The sequence below is a fragment of the Lissotriton helveticus genome, chromosome 2_1 (assembly GCF_964261635.1).
Source record: "Lissotriton helveticus chromosome 2_1, aLisHel1.1, whole genome shotgun sequence".
Taxonomy (NCBI): domain Eukaryota; kingdom Metazoa; phylum Chordata; class Amphibia; order Caudata; family Salamandridae; genus Lissotriton; species Lissotriton helveticus.
In genome coordinates this window covers 1,588,576,073-1,588,600,496 of record NC_136059.1, presented here as the reverse complement: position 1 = coordinate 1,588,600,496, position 24,424 = coordinate 1,588,576,073, and the positions used below count along the sequence as shown (strand labels likewise).

At 44.1% G+C, this 24,424-nt stretch overlaps 1 protein-coding gene across 3 annotated transcripts in view; it reads right to left on the bottom strand.

Annotated features, from left to right (window-relative positions):
* SLC49A3 (solute carrier family 49 member 3) overlaps positions 1-24,424 on the bottom strand; it is a 484,926-nt gene that overhangs the window by 273,788 nt on the left and 186,714 nt on the right. The gene's annotated exons all lie outside the window — the stretch shown is intronic.

Sequence of the window (24,424 nt, the reverse complement as noted above, 5' to 3'; positions counted from 1 at the left end):
GGACCCTTAATTTCCATAGTTAATATTATGCATTTCTCACAATTTCTCCTGAAAAGGTGACAGCCGACAGGACCACTTGTAGCTTATACTTATATACCCAGGTTCTGAGGGACAAAGGCAACCCAATTATATTTAAGGGTTGAAAGATTGGGGCCCCCCAGTGCTGTTATTACAGTGATCTTTTTGGTGACACTTTCAACCAAACAGAACAGGGCCCTGTTTCACACCCAGTCTAATTAGCTATTTTCAAAGAATTGCTTCAGAATAAACAAACAGACTAGGAGTGGATGCAGGCTGGTAATTCATAATGGTAGTGGTTAATCAATTGGTGCAGAAGACCAACTATTGTGAATTTTTAAAATTAATCCATGGTTGGCCATTGGGGATTTGCCTTGGGATTCACTACCGCTTAATGCAGAATAAGAATTACAAAAACATGTCCAACCTTAACAAGATGGTAATGGTGTGATGCAGATCTTTTAGCTACAGGAGGCCATGCATGTAACCTTTAGTCAGGTGCAGCACCAGAGTCACCAAAGGCTGAATCTGCACCACAGACTTGCCGAACACTGTGCCTTTGTGAGAGCGGTATTTGCATATGTGCACCAGAAGTCGAGTCTTCAGCCTGGTGTTAATTATACACTGAGTGTAGGAAGGTAGATCCCTGACTATGGTTGCCCCCAACTTTTTGCCTGGTGTTTTGCTGGTTTTCTGACTTAGTTGACCTGGGGCCCTGCTATACAGGACCCCAGGCCCACTGTTCTCTCTGTAAAATGGATTCCATGTACCTTAGGTACATATCTAATCGGATACTGAGTCACCTTATCAGTCCCTGTACAGTGTACCTTAGGTACCCAGGGCATAGGTGTGCCCAGGGCCTACCAGGGGCTGCAGCATGTATTATGCCACCCCTGGCTGGCCATCCAAATCTGACACAACTGGCTGCACGACAGCTGGGGCAAGGTGGTGTAAACACCCTTTGCTTTAGATATAGTATTCCTATATCTAACCCTAAAAATGGACACACAGATCTCCTATCAGTCACTCCTATGGCAGGCTTTGACAATCCTGAAGGCAGAGTGCTTGGAATCGTGTGAGATAGTGCTCTGGCATGAGCTGAGCCTGTCTGCGGCTTTCGGGATCCATCCCTTAGCCGTTTCCATGATATCGCATACCATATACTCTTAAGTGCATTATAATCCTCACGGTTATATGCCAACTCTGGTATCGCTTTATCAAAACATGTCGAGTAAGGTGTCATACGAATTGGAATACTAACCCCTTGCCAATTCTGGCGACGGGGTTAGCATTCCACCCTTCTAGAGGGACACGACATGGATGTAACCTGTAACCCCGGTTAAAGTCAGACAGAGCCTTAGCATCCACAAAATGGATGCTGCCACCGAGACACAAGTCTGCCCTCCTGCTGCTGGGAGTCCTCCCAGAGCAGGAGGCAAGGACAAAGGGTTTCCTGCCACGGGCGGTGCCAGCACCGTCCCAGACAGGGTTTTGTGTATTCCAGGTAGGCAGGGCTACAGAGGAAGGTGACTGCAAGTGGCACCCCGGTGCTCACTGTGCATAGGCCGGCTTGAACCAGTTCCAGGGACACTCCAGACCGTGAGCTGGGGAAAAGCCCGCCAAGGAAGGGGGTGTAACCACCCCCCTCCTGGTCCCACCCATAGGGCAGGACTTAGTCGCGTGCCAGCCCCCTTTTCCCAGATAAAGGTAGGAGCAGGCCCCCTTCCAAATTAGATCATCTTTGGAATCAAGACACGACTTTCTACGAAAGGACATCAAGATTTCTTCTTCAAGATTCTCCCTTGTGACTAAGGAGTAGTCACCCTGCATCCGCAGGCACCATCTTAAGAACACTGCGGCCTGCTGCAAGTCCTTCCTCCGGAATCTGACTGCCCAGCTCGACGAGAACCGGCTTCCCTGGCACCTCTGACCTCTACCCACCTCTACAGCAAAGCTGAGAACCGTGGGTGCGACGAGACCTCGAGGGACCGGCCATCTTCAAGACTGCACGACTTCTTTCCAGCACGACCGCCGAGGGATCCTCTGGTGAGTGCTTTGGGGTCCGAGAAGCCCCGACCCTGAGCAGCTCCAGCACCGAAGTTCAGCCTCCCAGCATCTCCACGATCTGCGTGGGGCCCTTCTGCTTTTTGCTGCTCACCGCGTTGTTTGGCTACTAGCCCGCTGGCTTGTGACCTTCTTAACGACCCCCGACGACATCACTGCTGCTGGTCTGGTTGCTCCAGACTGGCCCTTGCTCCCTTCCAAGAGAGGAGCACCCCGGACCCTCCTGGTCCACTCCAGACGCCATTTTAGGTCCACCGCGTGGGCTTGAATTTGCCAAGACTTGTTGCCCCAATCCTGGGTCCAGCGACGTCGACAGCATCATCCATCGTGGGACAGCTCGTACCTCCATCCTGGTCGCCGACAACGCCTCCTGGTCCGTGAGACTGCAGAGCACAGCGTCGCCCACTCACCTAGTCGAGGTGACTACCATCCGGTGCCCTCCTGGTGCCACCTGACTACTGGCTAGTAGTCACGAACTTGGTCCCCTCTGCTTTCAGGTGTCATCCATCTTCGATCCAGGCTTGGATCACTCGAACAATCTCGACTGGTCGCCTGCCAGCAACTCCTTTCCTTCAGGCTCCTGGTTCGTCAACGAAGAATCCCGACGTCTTTTCAGACCTATGCAGCTGCCGCCCCTGGGCTAGGTAACTTCGGCATTTCGGTGCCCCAGCATAGCCTCACTATCCAAGGGTCCAGATCCACTTTCGTTTTTGACCTACCTAGTCGGGTTCGCCCGAGAACACTAACTTTGTGAATACTAGCTTCCATAGGCTTTTTCCCACCTTACGCGTGAGAGTTCCCACTCTGCACGTGGTGTCCCTAGGCCTCCTGCTCCTAACCTGAGTGTTCAGTATTGTAGGCCTAGCATTTCTAAAGCCTCTGAGAATCGTTACTTACCTGCTAGTAATTCGCATTCCACTTTTAGAGTATATGGTTTTTCGTGCCCCTCGGGCATTTGTGTAAATTGTGCGACTTGAAGTATTTTTATAAGAGTTTTGTTGTGTGCTTAGCTCCCTGTCTCATAAAGAGCCAGGGTAGTCTTGTTATAAATAAATACACTGTTTATTTTCATAACAACTTGTGTGGTGTCCTTTCACTGGGTGTTCAAGGGGTAATGTGATGGTAAAACAGCTGGCTTAACACGCCCTCTAGAGTCTTAGCCTTAGACTGCTCGTATCCATGCTACTAGGATAGCTGGTCTATAAGGTTGACTTACAACCAATCATCAATAAGGGTTGTTTGGACTGATATATAGTGATCACTAGAATAGTGAACACTGCACATCAGGCCAACTTCTCACACTGAGGTTAGTGGCAAGGGACAGACTTTAGTCCAGCATGGTATTCTTAGCTCATCTATCTTGAGAAGCAAAATTAAGGGGGAAGCATACATTTAGGCACATGTACGATCTGCCTCTACTGAGAAATAAAGCTCCTTTGCGCGCGCCTTATTACGTATGCTACGTAAAATACTCCCTCTACTACCTAAAGAGTCGCGCTCACTGGTGGTAAGCAGTACAGTGGGAAGCAGGCTGTATTATTGCAATTCCCTGTATCTGGGGGCCCGATTATACATCCTTAAGGGGCTGCAAAGAAACCAGTCTGCAGGAGCTAAACTGGCCCTTGGCAGGCAACGAAGCTCCTCTACAACATTGGCTCTGAGAGAGCTACATTGGTTGCCTATAATGGAAAGGGTTTACTTTAAATCCCTCTGTCTGGTTTTCAGAGCAGTGCACGAGCTAGGTCCTGTTCCTATGCAGGAAAGGTTTTCATGGTATCAACCCACAAGGCAACTCCGCTCCTCTAGTGCCGGCCTACTGACGGTCCCCAGGTTTAAACGGTCTAGGTTGGGAGGAAGGGCATTTAGTGTGGCTGGTTCCCGTCTGTGGAATGAACTCCCCCAGAGTCTTAGACAGTTCAACTCCCTGCTAGAATTTTGCAGGAACCTAAAAACCTGGCTCTTTCTCAAGGTCTAAGTCCCTGTCTCGTCTTCCTGTTCTTTCTGTCATGACCTGTTTCCACTCTGGTCTTGTTTATTAGTCTGAAGCGCCAGGATACCCGTAGGGTGACAGAATGCACTATATAAGTTTCAAAATCAATCAATCAATCAATCATACTGTGAAAAACAGAGATATGTCAAGTTAGTCTCCGCAACAGAACATACAACCTACTAATTTTTAGGGATTGGTTTTGAAAATTGAACTATAAAATTAATCACTTGCCCATATAAAAATGGTGGAGTGTACACACCATTTCCTCTGATGGAGGTTCAGCCTTGAACACTTGGTAAAATATGGGCTAGCCTGCAACCCACTCTGTAGGGGTGCTCCTTGCTCAGTCTAGCCAATGCAGCTAAGTACAGGAGCATGTTAGCTTCTTTCACACACCTCACATCTTCTATTGGGCTCTCAGCATGTGTCCTGGGCTGACGGCTAAAAAGGGGTCTCAGAGGAGGGATCAGATTATTTTTGCCTGGTGATAGTCTGAATTCTACCCATCTCTCTTTTATTTACTGTTATGTGTGTTTTAAGTGGTTATTGCTGTTGTGTCTTTAAATCTCGTTTTCTTGTGTTTAATGGTGTGCAGGGAGAGAAGGCACAGTTGTAGGACAATCCGAAGGCGACACAGAGCAGCAACAGTCTTCACCAACTAAAACAGCCTGCAATGTTTATAGCCCAGGTCTTCTGAGAAATCCATCTGCACTTGGCATTCCTTTGGGACAGCTGAAAAAGCCTAAACAACTGTGGGGATGGCCTGGTATAGCTCCATCTAGTGCTGGAGTATTTCTGTCTGGTAAAAAGAGGACCACCCTCAGCAGCCTCCTCTTTGGGGGAAACAAGAGGGAACTACAGAAAGCAAAGAGGGTCCTGTTCCTGCTCTCTGCTGCTGCACTCATGACCCAGGGGAGTGACACGGGATTAGCCTATGCAAGAGCTATTGGCTTTGCCAATGTATTTTAGTCATGTTATGCAACAGCATGGCTGCTGTTCAGCATGGCTAAAAGTTAGTGGTGTAGAGGAGAGTGGTGAAAGGGTTAACTAATATGTCACACAACGCAGTGCATCAAGTGATTTTGCTGTACTGTGTTGCGTGAAAGAGAAATAGCAGAACAGCACCATATTTTCAAAGTGGTGCAGTTCTGCCTGATCCTAGCACTAGTGCACTTTTGGCAGCTTAGAGTCAATGCAGGCACCCTTGAATCATGACACAAGGGTGCCTGTGTTGAGGTCAGGATTGTTTTAGTGCAGGCAGCACAGATGAAAAGAAGAAATAGCAAGGATAAAGATATTGCTCCTCATTACGCCAGCCTCAGGTAGGGGCACCACTGTGGTGCAACCCCGTGTTTACAAGACTTTGTAAATATGGGTTTGCGTCAAAATACATAGGTGGATGCATGGGAATGCCCATGCACCACACCACCAATACAACTCTCACTACTGCAAATCAGGATTTGTGTGCCTTTGTAAATCCCAAAATGGATTCTGCAGTGGGGCTGCACCAAATAAGGGATTCAGTCATGATGCAAAATCTAGGTAAATCCGGGCCCTGTTGAGGAGCGTCGAATCAATCTTCTAATGTCGAACCAAAACACTTCCTCTGAATATGTATAGCACAAAGCAAGAGTACTTATTCAATAATAAATAAATTGTGATTGCCTGCACATAACTGTGCACAATGTTAAGTATAGACAAACTAAATGTCCATGCTGGGTCATAATTCATCACGCAAATAATTAAACAATATAAAAAAAAATAGTCTTTTAAACAATTGTCTTTACAGAGAACCAGCCCTCCAGTCAGTTGCAGATGGCGCCAGCCTGCTTGAAAGCATTGAGTTGATTGTTCCAAGTCCATAAGACTTTGTTTGTTTTAGCAAGGAGGACAAACAATTTAATGGTTAGCTTGGTTTTATGACTCAGCGCCTCCTGCGATTGCAGGTCTACGTCTTTCACTACATACATTACAAAGCGATTGTCAGGACAGGTTGAAGATCAGTTGAAAATTGAACCTACTGTCGGGAGACCTGAGAATAGCCCCATATGTCTGCCAGAGATCTGGACCTGCTCTCCTTCTTGTACCCAGGACACCTAGGTGGACCCTAAGAGTCATGAGGCTGACCTCCTGATAAAGCTATGTAAACATCATAATACAATAGGTCTTTTCCTGCAACTGCCCAGATGACCAGTGGCAACTGGACCTGGACTTGACCCTCTTGTTGGCCTCTGCCTGCCACCCCGTACATGTCTAAGTGCCTCCCCTGAGGTCCTGCGGGGCTTTACAAGTGTACTGCTGTGGAGGACTGGGATTTAAAGTACTAATGTTGGAATGAAAAATCTTTGACCAGGATGAGCCTGGTTAGTGTATCTGCTGGCACTCCGTCGCTGGCAGCATTAAATTGCGCCTAGGTCCTGTTCTACAATGTCCGCTGACCGTCATTGGCACTTTGTGCTTCCTGCTGCTATTTCTACTTACATTTTAAAATTTGGATTTTTGTCATTTTGATGGAATTTTACTTTATTGTTCTGGTTCATTTCGGGATTTGTATTGTTTTGCGTTTCAACTTCATTACTTTTTTTGTACTGCATAAATATTGGACACATTGCCTCTGGGTTAAGCCTGTCTGGTCTACGCCATAGCTACCAGGGGTTGAGGGTAAGATGCTGGCTTTAATGGTGGTGACTACCGGAGGTAGGTATCTATCCCCTCAACAAACAACCCAATCTCTTACAAATACAATGAGGGTGGATTATATACCAGAACGTGTAATTGTAAACTGCCTTGAAAATTCTTATATGAGGCATTTAGGATTAGACGGTGGCTGAGGTGTATGAATAAATCTTAACCATATAACGCCATCTCGAATTGGCTGTCAAGCATTTATGTTTAGATGAATCAACTCATGGAGTAGGCAATGTCTCACAATCTGTTACCACAATGTGATTCTAGCAACAAAGTTAAAATCTGTTTGAAGATTTAATAAAAGAATAGATTAGCTGTTTTTAAAAAAACATTTTATTAATCTACCAAAGAATGCACCACTGCTGCGTTATTGATAACTTATCAGTCCTCCAGAAATCCTCATTACTGGAATGGTAAAACTGTAATATCAATAACCCAGTGGGGTAGTAGCTAGATTTGTTGAGCGGCTGGGCTCGAGGTCTCAGCACACCCTAGTGAAGCTTTTCCATTCCAAGTGCATCTCTAAGGTGCTTTAAAGCAGTGAAGTTTGGGGTTACAAAACAGCTGATGAGATTCAACTCGCAGAAAATAAGTTCTTAGGGTGCATTCTGCAGGTCCCACAAATTATCCGGGATTCCTCTGTTTATGAGGAGCTTGGTGGAATGTACGATGTTAAAACGCATACATTTACAACGCACGTACTTACAACGCAGTTTTTACATCGCAACATCCACTACAACGCATTCCATTACATCGCAAGACACTACATCGCATATTAAAAAAATACCTTTACAACGCATTCCATTACATTGCATGCTACCTTACAACGCATACCATTACATTGTATTTAAGGTAAGTATTGGATAGTATAGGGGTAAAAATTACTATTCTAACTCCAGGGGGTGCAACAGTAGGGTAAGTGATGGATAGTGTAGGGGTACTATGCGTTGTAATGGTATGCGTTGTAATGCCTGCGTTGTAGTGACATACGTTGTAAGGGACGTTGCGATGTAATGACTGCATTGTAAGTGTAGTGCGATGTAATGACTGCGTTGTAAAGGCTGTTTCCCGCTTGGTATTAGATACATTAGGGGGTTTTTTTGCTCTCAGGCCCTTGCTGTGCTGGATCAAGACGGCGGTTACTATGGCCTAAACAGATTGGTTTTGTCGGATTGCTTATCCCTCAATCACATGTATAAAATCCCTAGGGTTGCTTATGTGAAAGCAGCTTTTACCGGCTTGGGGAGTGTGGACATATTTTACCATCACTCTATGAGACCCTTGGAGCATAAAAGAGTGAGAGGCTTGTGTTTTTTAACGTGTCATATCACAACATGAGCAATGAGAGCTTGTGAAACCTATGGTACAGGCCACCTGGTATTACAAACTGTTCAGACTATGGAGCCATACTTTTCCCTCCAATCCAACGAAAGGGACAGAATTGTGGTGGCACGATTAAGGTTCAACTTGTTACATCATCTTTTAGCCAGCCCCAGTGGTTGGTCGCACCCTGGCTCTTTAGGGGCCTGTGGCCATGACAAAATGTCTCCACAGGATACCCCTACATTTTGTGTAAATATTTCAGTGTTCCTGGGAAGTCATTTCTCCTCCCGTTACTGAACTTGGCACAAGCCCATCTGGCACTTATGTATCTGCAGCTCCTGCCAAATGAGCATGTTCTTTTTGCTGTTTCACGTTTTCTACATGCTACTTTGAGATATAGACAATCTAGGCCTGGTTAACTCTGATGTGGAACACACATCCAATCATCTAATGCATTTTACTGTTGACTTAATCTTTTTAACCTTTTAAGCTGGTACATGAATCTATGGGTGATTAATTTTAAAATGTGTTAACAAATGTGATTTTGTGATTGTAAACTCGTTTATATTATCTATAGTTGAATTAAGATTTATATGATGTGTTGGCCTACTCCTAAAAATGACATAAAAGGGGATTTACAGAACAATTAACAATTTACAACTGACCTCATGGATCACAAATTGCCTGTAATTTTTTGGTAACAACATAGAATCCTTTTTAGGTCTTGACTGAAACTGTGCAAGTACTGAACTTGACTTACCATATTTAATTACATGTTGCATACAACGAGCACTGCAAAGTAAGGTTTGTGGCAACCAAGCATGCACAGAATGTAATTTTTGTCACTGTTAGGGTTAGACAGAAGAGGAACATTTACAGTGACTGACTGCCTCCCGCTGCTCCTGTGTTAGCCCTAAAGCAGCCCACTAGCTCACCATCTACTAGCCCATAGGTACGGTTTTACAATGCCCAATACATTCATGTTACCCTGCCTGTCGCTGCCAGGTGGGAACAGAACATGTGTGGACCCTTGAGACACTACTGCCTTTTTAATGAGAAGCTTTTTGTCCCTGTGAATGTGGAGTTGATCATTAAAAAGGTACAACAAGACTACAATTTCCACAATACAATGTGCTGTTGCTACCCATTGCAAGGAGGCAGACACATTCAGAGGTCTGGGCTGGCAAGGGAATAAGCTATTAGATAAATGCTCCGTCACTAAGTTAGATAAAGGCAGGATCCAGTTTCTGGTCACCCAATATGTGTAGTAAAAAGAGGAGTTATACGTATCTATCTCAATATGACTAGTTTTTGTATTATTTATTATTCTACGTGGCAAATCTGTGATTAATAAGGTCTCACAATGCTTCACGTCTCACTGTTCAAATTTGACAAGGGAATGACATCCTCTCGAATTATGCTGTGTCTTCGCCTGCCTTTTTAAAATATCTCTTTTTGCCTATTCAAAATTACATTTCACATTGGTTTTGGGAAAACTTTTGCTGAGATATTTTGTTCAGGGATATTGGGGATCATAAACATCTAACCCAACTCTCTCACACTTCTCAGACACCCACAAGTACACTGAACACAGGCACCACCTACACCAACCAGCCATTAACCTACCACCACCATCACTTTACCACCACCATCACGCTACCACCACTACCCTACCCACCTCCATACCACCTACGACCACCACCACTCTACCACCAACCAACCACCACCATTGTACCACTACTAACTTACTACCACTCTACCACCACCAAACTACCACAATCGTCCTACCACCACCGTACCACAACGACACTACCAACACTCCACCACATGACCACACTCTCCTACCACCACCACACCACTATCATGACCCTACTACCCCCCACTCTACTACTACCACCATAATCCTAAGCATCCCCACCACAACACCGCCATTCTATCATAACCACCACAACAACCCTAACCCCCTCCATCCTAAACACCACCACTGCTCTATCACCACCCTAACCACCACCACCCTACCATAGCCACAATCACCACCTTAACCACCAAAACCCTAAGCAAAATCAACTTCAGTTTTTAAGAACAATTTTCAACGTATTACTACTTTAAAGTATTTTTATTGGCATTTTAATCTTATTAGCATGAAGTCATATCATATCTTTAAAGGAAAAATGATATACACTCTTATTTCCAGTAATCATCGTCCTTTCCAGGTAGGTCCATATATTGCCAACAATTTGCATCATTACATGGCACGAGAGATAGCCCCTTGTTTTTACGAAAGGGGGGGGGGGCGGTATGTGAACATCCCATCAGTATAATGAATGCACATTCAAGGGAAATTAAAATACCAGATATATAACAGGGAATCAAAAAAAAAAAGAATAGTACTTTAAACAAACAAAAATGCAGTTGCTATACCTGAACTTCAGTGGGTGTGGGCCACCAATCAGTATGGGTGTGAGTTTGGGGGACAAAGGTTGCAAGGTTCCTTCCTAGTGGCATGGCTGGCTTCTCATATGCCTCAAAGTCTACCCTTTATTAAGTAGGCCTAGCAATGCAATTTTTAATCAGTGTCTTGTCCGCACATTATATTACTCGTAAGGCATTAACTGCGGATCTCGACACTCCCCAAGGACATGCCCATTTCCTAGTCTCCCAGCTCCCCATCCATTTCATCATTTAGTGGATCAGTACTTTCCCCAAGGTCTACCTCCTGGCCAATCTCTGGGTGTTCCCACACCACCAATACTTCTCTCCAAAGGTCTGCTGTAGGGCAAGCTCGTGCCCACCTAGCTTCTTCTCTAGCCAGTGCCCTTTCCTCAGCCCTCGCCCATTGGGATACATCCTCCCCCCAACTTTGAATCAGAGGTGTCAGTCCATTTTCAGGTCATGGCTATTCGTCTTTTAGCCAGCACTAACGCCAGATCTATAAAAACGTGTACCTACTTTTCGGGTAGTCGGTCTCAAGAACAGGCCCAGAACACACATCTCTAGAGAGCAATGAGGGGAACGGCTAAGTGTGGTCTCCAGGGCCGCAACTACTTCTGCCCAATAAGGTCGTATTGTGAAGCAAGGCCATATCATGTGGGCAAAATCTGCATCTAGGGGACCACACCGAGGGCAGGGGCAAGCTAGACACCGTACATCACCTAGATTTTGTGTGGAGTCATACAAGGCATGTGTATAAATGGAAACTTGGTATATTTCAGCCTGGTATTCCTGGAGATCTTTCTAAGGGAGGCCAAAATGTTGTGCCATTCCTAGTCTGATAGTTCCCCTTCCAAAACTCTCTGCCACCTGCCCGTCTGAGCCAGTAATGAAAGGCATACCATTGCCACAATGGAGTGATCAAACCAGGTCACCAGGTGTCTGGTTGATCCCAAGGAGACCAATAACTGCACCAAGGCATGTGTCACAGGTTCATGAAGACCCCGGACCATAATGTCTCGCAATGTCTGTGTGAGTGCCTCATACGTAAGGAATTGCCCTGATGAAAGCAATTTTGCTCCATCAAGTCATCTAATGTAGGAGAATGCCCTGATGGTAACAATCACACACACTGACAATGCTAGCGTCTGTCCAGGCCACCATTTGCCCAGCAGTAAAGCGTGTTACAGGTCGCCATGAGGGAAGCCCACCAGAGATAGCGCTGGTGCGTATAATTGCATCCCCGCAGTCCTCACCATGCATCTATACCATCACTTCAAAGCTACCATAAGCAGCACTACTGGGCGCTAGAGGCCCATCAGGGGGTAGAGTAACTTAGCCAATAGGAGGTCCCTATATGTTAAGAGCCCAATCGCCCCCAGTCCAACCCGAGCTGTGCGTTAGAGCCATCATGCAATCCAATAAAGTTAGGCAGCCAGAAAATAAAGCTCGAAGCCCGGATCTCCCAGGCCTCCATCCTTTAAGGAGCGCGGAAAAACAGCCAGTGACACCCTATGGCGCACTCCGTCTCATACCAAATCCCACAACAGGGTATCCAGCTGCTTAAAACAGGATATTGGTACCCACACCAGTAAATTCGTAAAAATAAATGAGTCTTGGGAGAATGACCATCTTAGTAAGCGTAATCTAAGCCATTATGGGCAATATGAGGGACCTCCAAAAAAGAACACATGTTTTTATGGAGCAGAGGGCCTTGCCCAAATTGGCCTCCCAAAGGTCATCCAAGTGATGAAAAACTTGGATGCCCAAATATCGGAAGGAGGTGAGCGACCAAATCAAGTCTGGAGGGAGGCCTTATGGCAGTGCTGCATCAGAAGAGCTAGAGAAGACATGTGTCTTGGCCTTATTACTCTCAGCCCCTACCCCATCCCAAACCTCCGCAAATAATCCAAAGCCTGCGTTATATCCTGCACTCCGTCCTTCAAATGAAGAATATCATCTGCATAGAGGGAGACGATATGTTCTCATCCCTCAACTAATACACCGGAGCCCTGACATTCCTGTCTAAAAAGCACAGCGAGGAGTTCGATTGCCAGAGCGAACAACAGTGGGGACAAAGGGCATCCCTGCCTTGTGCCTCTACAGATCACATATTCTGGGGAATATATGTTGTTTTCCCGCAAGTCATTACCCCGCACACCATTACCCCGCATTTTTTACAACGCAAGTGATGTTACAACGCGATACAATCACCCTGCAAACTTTTACTACGCATATGCCTTTACCACGCATGTCAATAAAACGCAAAGGCATGCGTGGTGAAGGTATACACTCTGTAAAAGTGGTTACGCTAAATATATATATAATTTTTTTTATAAATATATATAGGATTTATTTTTTATAATATATATATATATATATATATATATATATCTATATATATATATATATTTAATTTTATTTAAATACTCCCTAAATCCCATAAATGTCCATTTGTATCCCAATGACTAAACTCCCCAAAAATTGTTAAATTACCCATACCACCCCAATACCCATAACCACAAAAATCTTAAATTACCCTTGGCACCCCAAAAGCACCCTGTGCCCTAAAATTACCCTGTGCACCCCAAAACCCAAACCCACCCTGATCCCTAAAAATACCCCTGCACCCCAACCCCAAACTCTGAACCCTAAAAATACCCAACACCCCAAAACCTAAACCCACCCTGAACCCTAAAAATACCCCTGAACCCCAAAACCCAAACAAACCCTGAACCCCAAAACCTAAACCCACCCTGTACCCTAAAATACCCGAGCCCCCAAAAGCTAAACACACCCTGAACACTAAAAATACCTCCTGCACCCCAAAACCCACCCTAAACCCTAAAATGCCCCAGTACCCCAAAAACTAAATACCCCTGCACCCCAAAACCAAAACCCACCATGAACCCTAAAAATACCCCCTGCACCCCAAAACACACCCTAAACGCTAGAAATGCCCTAGTACCCAAAAGCCTAAATACCCCAGGACCCCATAACCTAAACCCAGCCTGAACCCTAAAAATACCCCCTGCATCCCAAAACCCTTACCCACCCTGACCCCTAAAAAACCCTAGTAACCCAAAACCTAAACCCACCCTGTACCCTAAAATTACTCTGTGCACCCCATATCCCAAACCCACCCTGAACCCTAAAAATCCCCTTGCACCCCAAAATCCTAACCCACCCAGACCCCTAAAAATACCCCAGCACCCCAAAACCTAAAGCCACCCTGAACCCTAAAAATACCCCAGCACCCTAAAACTTAAATCCACCCGAACCCTCAAATTACCCTGTCCACCCCAAAACCCTAACCGACCCTGAACCCTAAAAATACCCTGTTTACCCAAAACCCAAACCCACCCTGAACCCTAAAAATACCCCAGCACCCCAAAACCCAAACATACCCTTAACCCTAAAATTACCCCTGAACCCCAAAAGATATACCCCTACACCAGAGGTCTTCAAACTTTTTGATGCCGAGACCCCCATGTCAAAATGTTGTAGGGTTAAGGAACCCCTCCTGACAAAAGTTTCTGGAACCTGGTACTCCTCATCCTCGACATGCATAAACATCCCTAATTCCCATAGCAAATCATTTGTATGGTGGGGAAACCATATTAAACAGTGTTTAGCAAACCAAACGTTTGTGGGTGACTGTTAATTGGAATCAGAGGCTTATTACACAGTTCAAAAAAGAATTACACAAAAATTCACAATGTTTTCACAAATAAAACATATTTTGGCAAAACTTATTTGGATGATAACACCTTTCTGAACTAAAGTGATGAGTGTGCTTGTTTTTCCCAGAGGTCTCTCTATCTGTGATTGCACCTTATAAATACCAGTTTAACACCCAAATATAGCAATAAGCAACAAAACGGGGACCAGTCCCGCTTTGCAAAGGGTCCTCTGTGCGCATCAACACGTGTAGCTGATTTTTAGTAACTAGTGAACCGGTTGAGCCAGAAACACATTTTTTGTTGTTAAAATCAGCAGCTTATGAGGCAGATGATTGACTATGTGGCAAATCTATGATTATGTGAAAATCGCTGCGGTTGCACAATCGAATCATCCCAGTGCCCCTGGGTATAATGGCTGTAATGCATGGGCTGCAACTTTAGTGCAAGGCATCCAAGGAGAACCATACTATATATCATGGAATGCTTGAGGCTTGGCATTTACAGCTGCATGGAACTGGAGGTTGCTGAGCATCATTTATCATCATTGAAACACTATATACAGTCATTAATGATGAACTGTAAGGTCCAAGTAGGATGCTTTCTTTAATACCAGGGGGAGGAAGTGGTCCCTTAAGCATCTTTCACACTGTTATTCTAAAAAGGTTTTATTTTTAACATTATGAAAACAGACACTTCTATTTTAGCAAAAACTTGCCTCCTTGTTATATTAGTTTGCTGCTGTTGTTGATTTCAGCCATGTTTGGGGGGTGGCTGGAGGGCCTTGAGAGTGTGAGCACTTGGGTGTGTCAAAGGTTTGGCTAAAAACGAAATACTCTGTACGTTTTTCAGGGCCTTCGCCATCAGGTAGCTACATATAAATTAAGGGTCAGCCTAAATTAAAAAAAATATAAAGAAATGCTACTCAGTCGCCAATGCAATATTGTACATTATTAAACCTGTAGTAGTTAATCCACCTTAATAACCGGTCTGTGTGTAACTAGAAAGCCACTAAATTAAATCTTGGTTGGTGCAGTGGATAATAGTGACTTTGGTATTTGAACCTCTGCTTCCCTCCCTGGCAGGTTGCCAGCAGGACACCCTGTGTCCTTGTGGTTTCAGATGTACTATTGACACCATCAGCAGTGCAGTTTTGTGGTTTAAGTCAATTGGGCTTTGGTTTTCAACTTGCAAGAGGTTAGAAATTTGTAGGCAGCTCGGAGAGACCCAAGTTTACAGTGTGCATACGATGTTCATCCGTGCCTCGGCATTGTGCGTCGCTCACTGGGGGTGTTTACAAACCAGTATTTTGATGGTTTGCTTGTCTTGTAATAAAGTGTTCACTGATTCAGTGTTGTAGCAGTAGCGCATGGTCCCTTAATCTGCCCCATATTTTAGGCAGCAGGCCTCTTACTTATGACATATACAGACTTTAAAAGCTGCCTTACCGAGAGCAGCACAAACAGCCTCGGTGCACAGATCTGCGGAGCCCTACGCAAAATTTGAGTGCTCATTTTTCCCTAACAAGGGCTTTTGAGGACACTATTGTTATATGGCCACCTTTTGGGGTCATTTGTTTATGCAGGCCATAAGGCAGATATTTTCAGTGGCCTTATTCAGGGCCACAGGAATTATGCAGTAGGGGAGGCCCAAATTATGCAGCAGGGTTGGATAAATTATGTGGCAAGCAAAGGCAAATTATGCAGCACATTTTGGGAAAGTATCACTTCATTATTAGTTGCAACTCATTAGTACCACTTTAACACCCAAGCACAGCCTTAAGTTGCAGAAATATGAACAGTCAACCTTTACAAAGGATCTTCCCTGCTCAGCAACACCTGTTGCTTTGTTTTTAATAACTTTTGAACGGTTTGACCTCAAAACTATTTAATGTTAAATCAGCATATTATGCAGATGATGATGGATTATGTGGCAAATGTATAATTATATGAAAATCGCTGCGGCTGCATAATCGCATAATTTCAGTGTCCCTGGCCTTAGTGTTGCACTAGCTCTGAGTACAACTTCACTGCCCGGCATCCCTGCTACTGACACATATGGTAGTGCTCCGCCCCATTTGTGACATCTGACACAACGCTATGCTCCACGTTGAGCAGAGCAGATGGGTGACGCACTGGAGGACATGCAAGACACAACGCATCTCTTTCCTAAGCCTAGATGGCAGACTTCAAAACACCCAAAGCTCTGGCCGCCCACCCAGATTTCAGAAATACTGGGAGTACTTTTATTTATTTTAATTATGTGGTATTTCAAACTCGAAGAACTGCTACAGTTGGTAAGTAATATTCTCGAGGAAAAATCCTTGACCGAAATGTGCTTGAGAATAAACTGGCCACAATGATTTACAATAGATTTGCAATGCAATAGGTCTCGTATTTAAGCGAGTTTAAGCTATTGGATTGTAAATGACAATCTTCGGTGCTCATGACGAGCTCAGCTCGTCATGGCATATACCTGTCAGGTGCTCATGACGAGCTGAGCTCGTCATGAACACACCCGTTTTTATTACGGCCCAGCACTGCAGGGGAATCGCTCCAGCAGCCATGAGGTTAAGTTTTTAAAACCAAAACATAAATAAAAGGCATTGTTATTTACAATGCCAACAGCTCAAACTCGCTTAATTGCGAGAACTATTGCATTGCAAATGCTTGTTTTTCTTGCTCCTTACTTGCCTTCAACACCTCCTCTGGGATAGCAATCGCTATGCACATATATTAAACAATCAGAAGCGCGCACTTCAGAGCTCATCACAAACCTTTCAGTGATTTGATCAATGAAAGCCAGCGTCGGCTCCCAAGCATTCTTTACTGCTGCAAATTGCCCTGTGCATTTTCAGATTAACTCATAGCATATTTCCATTCCTTTCAGGCAAGCAGGCATTCTGGAAGGAAACCTTGTTTAGGTGTCTGATCAGCTCTGGATTCACAATCACAAGAGAACACTGCCTGAAGCGCATTGTAGCTTTTAGTATTTTAATTTCATAATGAGCTGTCTGGGGATGTGTTTTTTTCCCCAGAGTCCAGGCAGAAGTGAGGCCCGGGAATGAGCAAACCCTTCCCATGACTCCACGGCCCCGTGGGGGTCGTGACCCACAGATTGAATACCTTTGCCCTACACCCCAAAACCGAAATCCTATACTTACCTTATACTTACATATAAAAAAAATCTGCTTTTACCATTCATGCATTTACAACGAATTTCGTTGTAAAAGCATGCGTGGTAAAAGCATATAAAATGTAATGCCATGCGCTGTAATGTCATTGCGGAGTAATGGTAGTTGCGTTGTGATAGTATGGGAGGTGATGGTAGTTGTGGTAAAAGATTTGTTGTAATGGGTATTTACATTGTGAGGATATTGTGGTGCCCGTTTGCATCAAGGCCGTCGGTGGAGTGTATGGTAATTGGACACAACACAACGTGTTCTCAACCAAACCCATTTTACACATCACCTCGAAAAGACAGTCCCAGCTCACTGAGTTGAATGCTTTTTCAAGGTCCATCGACACCAACACTGCATCCCGCTTTGTCTGTTCCTCAGGGTGATGTCACATGATAAAGTCGCCTAAGATTTTGGAAGGTGTCGCGGGTAGGGGTGAAGCGGCTTTAATCTTCATTAATTAGAGTCTGCATATAGGGGAGCAAGCGGAGGGCCAACACCTTACTAAGTATCTTAAAGTATAGGTTCAGCATAGAGAGAGGTCGGAACTCCTTGACCTGGACACCCAGTGTCTTGATTTTGGGAAGTTGGATGACCACGGCCTCAGACTTTGGGAGTCCACTAAGGCGCCATGCGTAACCATACAGTTCAACCACCTGAGGGGTCAGGGTCGCTGCATAAGCCCATATAGAACTCGATTGGCTGGCCCTCGGGTACTGGTGTCTTACCGCTCGCCATATCTTTAATTGCCACTGGATTCACCTGCGCCGTTATATGACCGTCAAATTCTCTACTGCATTCCTCTGGGATTGAGGTCAGGGGAATGGCCGCTAAAATGTCTGATAGGTGTCCCATCTGGAGGGTGCGGGAGTTGCGTACAGGCTTTTATAATAGACATGGAACTCACCATTAATAGCTATGGGTGAATACAAAGAGCGACCGTCTCTTTGTCGGATGCGCACGATAGGGTTCCCCAGAGACTCGGGCTGATGAACCATGCTAACACTCACCCTGCCTTGCCCTCTTTTTCATGAGCCCTAATGATGTATTGTTTATAATCATGACTGCGCATTCTCTCTAAAAATGGCCCTGTGTTGTTCTATTGTCTCCTGTATTTCCTCCATTACTCCTGTCTGGGTGCCTAGGGTCCCATCTAAAACGTGCAACTTGTCTTTTAGGTTTGGCGTTCCCTGTCAAGTTCTCTCTGGGTGCCTACCATCAGTCCAATTCACCGACCATGGACCACCACCTTAAAAGCCTCCCACTCTACTATGCTCGAGGATGCAGAGCCCTGCTTCTGAGCAAAGTACTCTGAGATTACTTCTGCTAAAGAGTTGCAATAGCTTGCGTCCTCCAGTGAGATTGGGCTAAGTCGACACAAAAGTATAGGTGGGTGTTCCCCCAATGGCTGAAATGTTAGAAGCACGGGACTGTGGTCAGATATGGCGCAGGCTAAATATTCTGAGTGTACAATTTGATGGGTACGTTTCTGAGAACACACAAGTCTATCGGTCCAGGTATGCAGATCATGTATAAGGGAGGAATATGAGAAACCTTGCTCCTCCCCGTGCTGAATCCTCCATATATCTACCATCCCTCAGTTCTCCACCCAGTTTCTCAATCCCATGGTAAGCTTACCCGCCCTAAGGCCCATCAGCAGGACTTGAACAGTCTATTAACACATCCATCACAATCAAAATAGCCACCTTTCAGCAGAGTATCGATCTGGAGGCTAACCAGATGAGCAGAGAGTGAGTGGAAGAAGGGAATCTGGTCCTGGTTTGGTGCAGAGACGCACTCCAATGCAATCTCTTTTCCAAAGAATCTCCCCATCACAAAAACAAACTTCCCTTCCTTATCTATAATGGAATGGTTGAGCTAAAAGGAACCCCGGCCCTGATCCATTTTAAAACCCCCCTGGCATAAGCTAAATAGGAAGTGACACAGAGATGGCTTCGCCATCTACGCTGCAACTGATCTATCTCAGTCCCTGTAAGGTGGGTCTCTTGAAGCATGGCGATTGACAGATGTACCTATGAATTCCATGTCTTTGTGGCTGACCCCATCCCCCTAATATTCCAGGACATACATTTCAGGTTTGATCGTTGTCAGCCGTAAGTGATTACGCCATCGTACTCCAGCCACAACCTCCCTATATCCTCCCATCTCCCCTCATACCACTGTACGGTCCCTGTAGGCATGAAGAAAAAAACTGAATCGAAAAAAGAAAAGATGAAAGAAAAAAGAAACGGGGAATAAACAGCCCCCAACTAAGAGCTCCCCACTCCAAGGGCAGCACGGCAACGGCCGGCCGGCCAAACCAACCACATCAAACATGTCTTTAGTGAATTCTTCCCCCAGTTAGCCTACAAGGGCCACTCTGTGAGGGGCGGGTCAAGAGGGGTTAGCCAGTTCCGTGCAAATAGTCCCAGTATATCATACGTAGAGTAATTGATTTTCCGGTAGACAGCTAAATTCACCCAGGAGACAATATTCCTATAAAATGTACAGAGCAATATGAGGCCACCCAGGAGTCTCCCTCACCCACCCCTGCCTCCAACCACACTCGAACCCCACGGTCCCCTCACAAGAAACGATATCAGATCAGATCATCTCTGTCCGAGGTGTGACCACTAGAAGACCAATCTCGTCTCCATGTGAGGACATAGAGTCAGACACTATTGATTTTCCGTCCAATGCAGTATCCACCCCCGAGACAATCCTGGGCTCCTGTACAATGCCCACTACTGCCTGCGGAGCGGCTGCACGTTCCAGTTTGGTCTGCGAGGGTGATGAGCCACTTTTGGGGCCTCCTCGCTGGGCCCGGCGTGGACACCTCCGTACCCTCTGCTTGAGAGCCGAAGATCATATGCGTGTGTTAGGAAGGGTTGAACCCACCTTGTAGGCCTCCAACCAGGCTCAATCGGATTCAAGGTCCTCACAAAAATGTGTGGAGCCATCAAGTACAATCCGGAGTTTCGATGGGAACATCACATTTTCAACTCATTACTTGATTGTTGTTTTCATGCAATATTGTAGCCAAAATTTGCGTTTGTTTACTTTCGAGTAACTGTGAAGGTTAAATAAGAAAATGTTCTTCCCTTGTCAGGAGCAGCAAATATCAATAAATGCACTCTTTTTCTCTCCATAGTACTTTGTGGAAATCAGCAACTCTGTATAGGACAAATTCTAGTGCAATGGAAAACAATTGTCATTGTCAAAGTGGAACAATCTATATCAACATGTTTTAACTGTACTAAAATAAACACCTCTTGGAACGGCAAAACTAGGGCAACTTTATTGTAATTTAAAAATTAGTATCCCACTAAGCTCACATAGCTCAGATGTCGGTCTATGTGCTACAAACACTGTACTTTCTAGACGTGTGTGGGCAAAAAAATCAACAGGGAGAGCCGAAACAAGAACCAGCTCTTACTTCAAGAGCCCATGCACGAGCCAAGCCTTGAAAATATTTGACATGTAAATTATGCAATGTTAAAATATGTTAAATATGTTAAAATGTTAAAACATGTTAAAATAAATGATGCATGTTAAAATATGATATGGTGTCTTCAGAATAAAATAAGTTGTATTTCTTTAACATTCAGAAGCACTTCACCTTAGTACATGAGAATATATCACTACATTGAGAATATACACTAAAAGTCAGAATTTGTAACCATTAACTGAAAAACATACCTACCCAGGCCCTGGTGGCAATGCTCTTTTGTCATGTGTACACTATATGTGGCTTAGATTCTTATTATAAATTATTCTTATATGAAATGAAGCAACATTCTAAGCTATTCAATCAAACACAAGAGGTTTCTGTAGAGTGCACATCTTAAACTCACATATATGAAGGTGCTCTCATATGTGATAATGAACAAAAAAGAGAGACTCGTGTAAAAAAGTATTTGCCAAAGATCACAAAATTTGTTCAAGCAGGGAAGCTACAATTGGTGACCGAATGTCCAGTTCCACACTGTGCAGTTCAGCCACTAGATGGGTATCTTATCTCTGACATTAAATGTTAATGCTTTGTACTTAGTTCTTGGAAGATGATATTAGAGTGTGGGAAAGAGACATAATCCACTGTCCAATAGCATAAGAGTACTTCCCAACAAAGACTGTCAATGGGGCATTTGCTGGGGTTCACAGGATGCTGAGCTGAGGCCAGGATAGAACCTTGCCTCCCCCCCTTATATGGTCAGCACATGTACTCTAGGCTATATTACCTCCCATGAAAGCTTGGCTCATTTTGGGATTGAGATTTCAAGAAGCAGTCAAGCGGCGTCAGAGCCAGGCTTTTGGCTCGAGTCCGGCTTGATCCTTCAGTGGCCCACCCCACTCTAGTACTTTCCAAACATGTAATTAGACTACTTTATATTATTACAGTGGGTTCTAGCACCATACAAAAATTTGTGGGAAACACAATTAGCATATACGCTTTGTGAAGTACAGTATGTAACAATCAGACTAGAAAAGAACTCCTCTGATTCGCGCTGATGAATTTAAGCGGTTTGATAAATAGGGACATATATTACATATTGTTTCTCCAAATCTACTTGAGGGTGAGGTATGAACGCCTCATTTATTACACGAGTACCTAAGGGAAAACTTTTGAATTGAGTTTGTTTGCTCTAATAATATATTTCAAAAAAGGTGTGGGTGAATACGCTCTTACATGGAGTCTTTCCTATCCTTATCTCCCTATAGAGTGTTTACCTATTTTCTCTGTTTTTTATTTTGCTTACCAGTTGAGAACTACTTACTGTTAAAATTTGCTTTCACATTAGTAAATTAGTGTTTGTGATTTGGCAGTTAATTGAATAAACAACTAGTACTTGATTCAGCTGCATGTACGCATGAACAACAACGGATATGTTTAAAAATTTGAATATAAATATTTAAACAAAAACATATTTATAAAAAGCACTGTCCTGAGAGACACAGCCTTCAAATTACTGTCAATACATGATGGTCAGAAATCTTAAGACAAAGTGAACATTGGAAATGCTACTATAAGGCCAGTGTTGGACTGTCTGATGTCTTAAATAGTCGAAGAGCTAGAACAGCAGTCCTTTACCACCTCCGGCAGTGATAAATGGTTGCTTATCACAGGAAAGTTCAAGTCATATTCCCCTTTAAGATAGAAATGTAGCTGCATTTGTTGACATATCCAATGTAAAACACGTGACAATAACATACACAGAGTGCCGTAACAATGCATTTAAAACATAACATAGTACCTCACAACAAAAACAGTATGCTGCACAACAATCACAGTACAACCCATCACATTGCAATAATGGAGCACAAAAACAGAGCAACAGAGATATAACAACAGAGCACCCCACGAAAACAAGATGTAAATATACACATTAGAGATCCAAGTGCACCAAAAAAAGTATGAGAACTGTGATGCTGCGTGCTATGGGGGCGGGATGAGTAAGCGTGAGGGCGGGGTCAAAGGCGTGGCTAAAAAAAACCAAAATATTCTGTAACTTTTTTCCAGGCTTTAGCCTTTAGATAACTACATATGAAATAACTCACAGATTAAATGCGAAAAAAATGCAAGTAAAGTTAATCAGTGGGAAATGCACTATTGTACATTATGAAACATCTATTAGTTAATGCACTGCAGAGGTCTGTGTGTGTAAGCAGAGAGCCACAGAACTGAATCCTGGTTGGTACAGGGGAGAATAGTGACTTGTATATGCTTAGTGCTACAAGGTTCCAGTCTGTGGCAGAAAGCACTGTGAGCAGAGCATGTATGTCATTATTTTAAACTTGCATTGCAGACAGTATTAGCTAGGCTGCTACAAAAAAACGCAAAAAGGTTTAAGATAAAAGAGAGCTTCCAAAATATAGATTTTAGTAATACCAAGACCAGGCGCGCAACACCCATTGGGCTCACGGTGCTTCAGCCCCCCCCCATCTGTGTGTGTCAGCCTGGGCGAAGACAGCTTCGCGGCCTGGCGAGCATCTAATTGCAGCCGCAGCCGAGTACTTAACAGGTCGTTAGAAGACCATTTAGTTGTAAATGAGGCTTTAGTTGTGTGTTCACCCTTTTTTACAGCCACTCTTGTCTAAGTTTGGAAGAATTAGCCCCCCTCTAAATATTTTTCAGCCCCCCCCCCGAAATTTGGCTCTAGTTGCCCGCCTGACCCAGACTGTACGTACTGTAAATTTGTTTTATTAACTGTCTTTTAAAATCGCATACTTCACAGCTTAGCTTGTATCTCCCTTACAATAAGCCTAAAAAAAATAATTGTGTGTCATCAGGAACCTTCAAGTGATTCCATCAATTAAAGCCAATACCGACTTCCAAGTACCCTTTATTTTTGCAGATTAACCGGTTGAGCACATTTACATTTCTTTCAGACAAGGAGGCACCCTGGCAAGAAGGCTTGTTTAGCTGTCTGCCCCTATCTCAGTTTCACAGCACAGGAGACTCCTGTGTACGCTTCAGCTGAAGAATTTCAAATCTCTGAATTGATTTGTGTTGCCCCTCCGATACCAATGGTGTTAAATATAAAATTATACATTCCACACCTGCATGTATAGTTTATGCCATATTATTTTTTTCATGTATATTTGTTTTAACAAAAGGTATTTCATCAAAATCAGAATGCAAGGAGTTACATTTGTGCTGAATGGTAAAATCACAATGAAGCGTCCTTGTGAGTAGAGGGAGTGCTTTCCCTGTTTGAAGCAACTGTTACATGTATTCCATGAAGCAGTACAAAGTGTGTGCAGTGCAGCAATAAAGAGTAAATGTGCATTTATTTAATTCAGTTGCTATAAATAACTAGTGAAGCTAACACAGGGCGAGGAAAAAACGTTTAGGTTTCAATTGAATTACTAAATAGTTGATAAAAAGCAGTCCCCAACAGAAACTGGGCAGTCCATGTATATGATTCTGTGCCTGCAGACTTGACCACATAATTAAGTCTATACAAAACTGGCCACATAATTTGCCGATTTCACACAAAAAGGCTGTTTCTGGGGTAAACAGATGGAAATAATACTGCAAAGGAGTGTGCCACA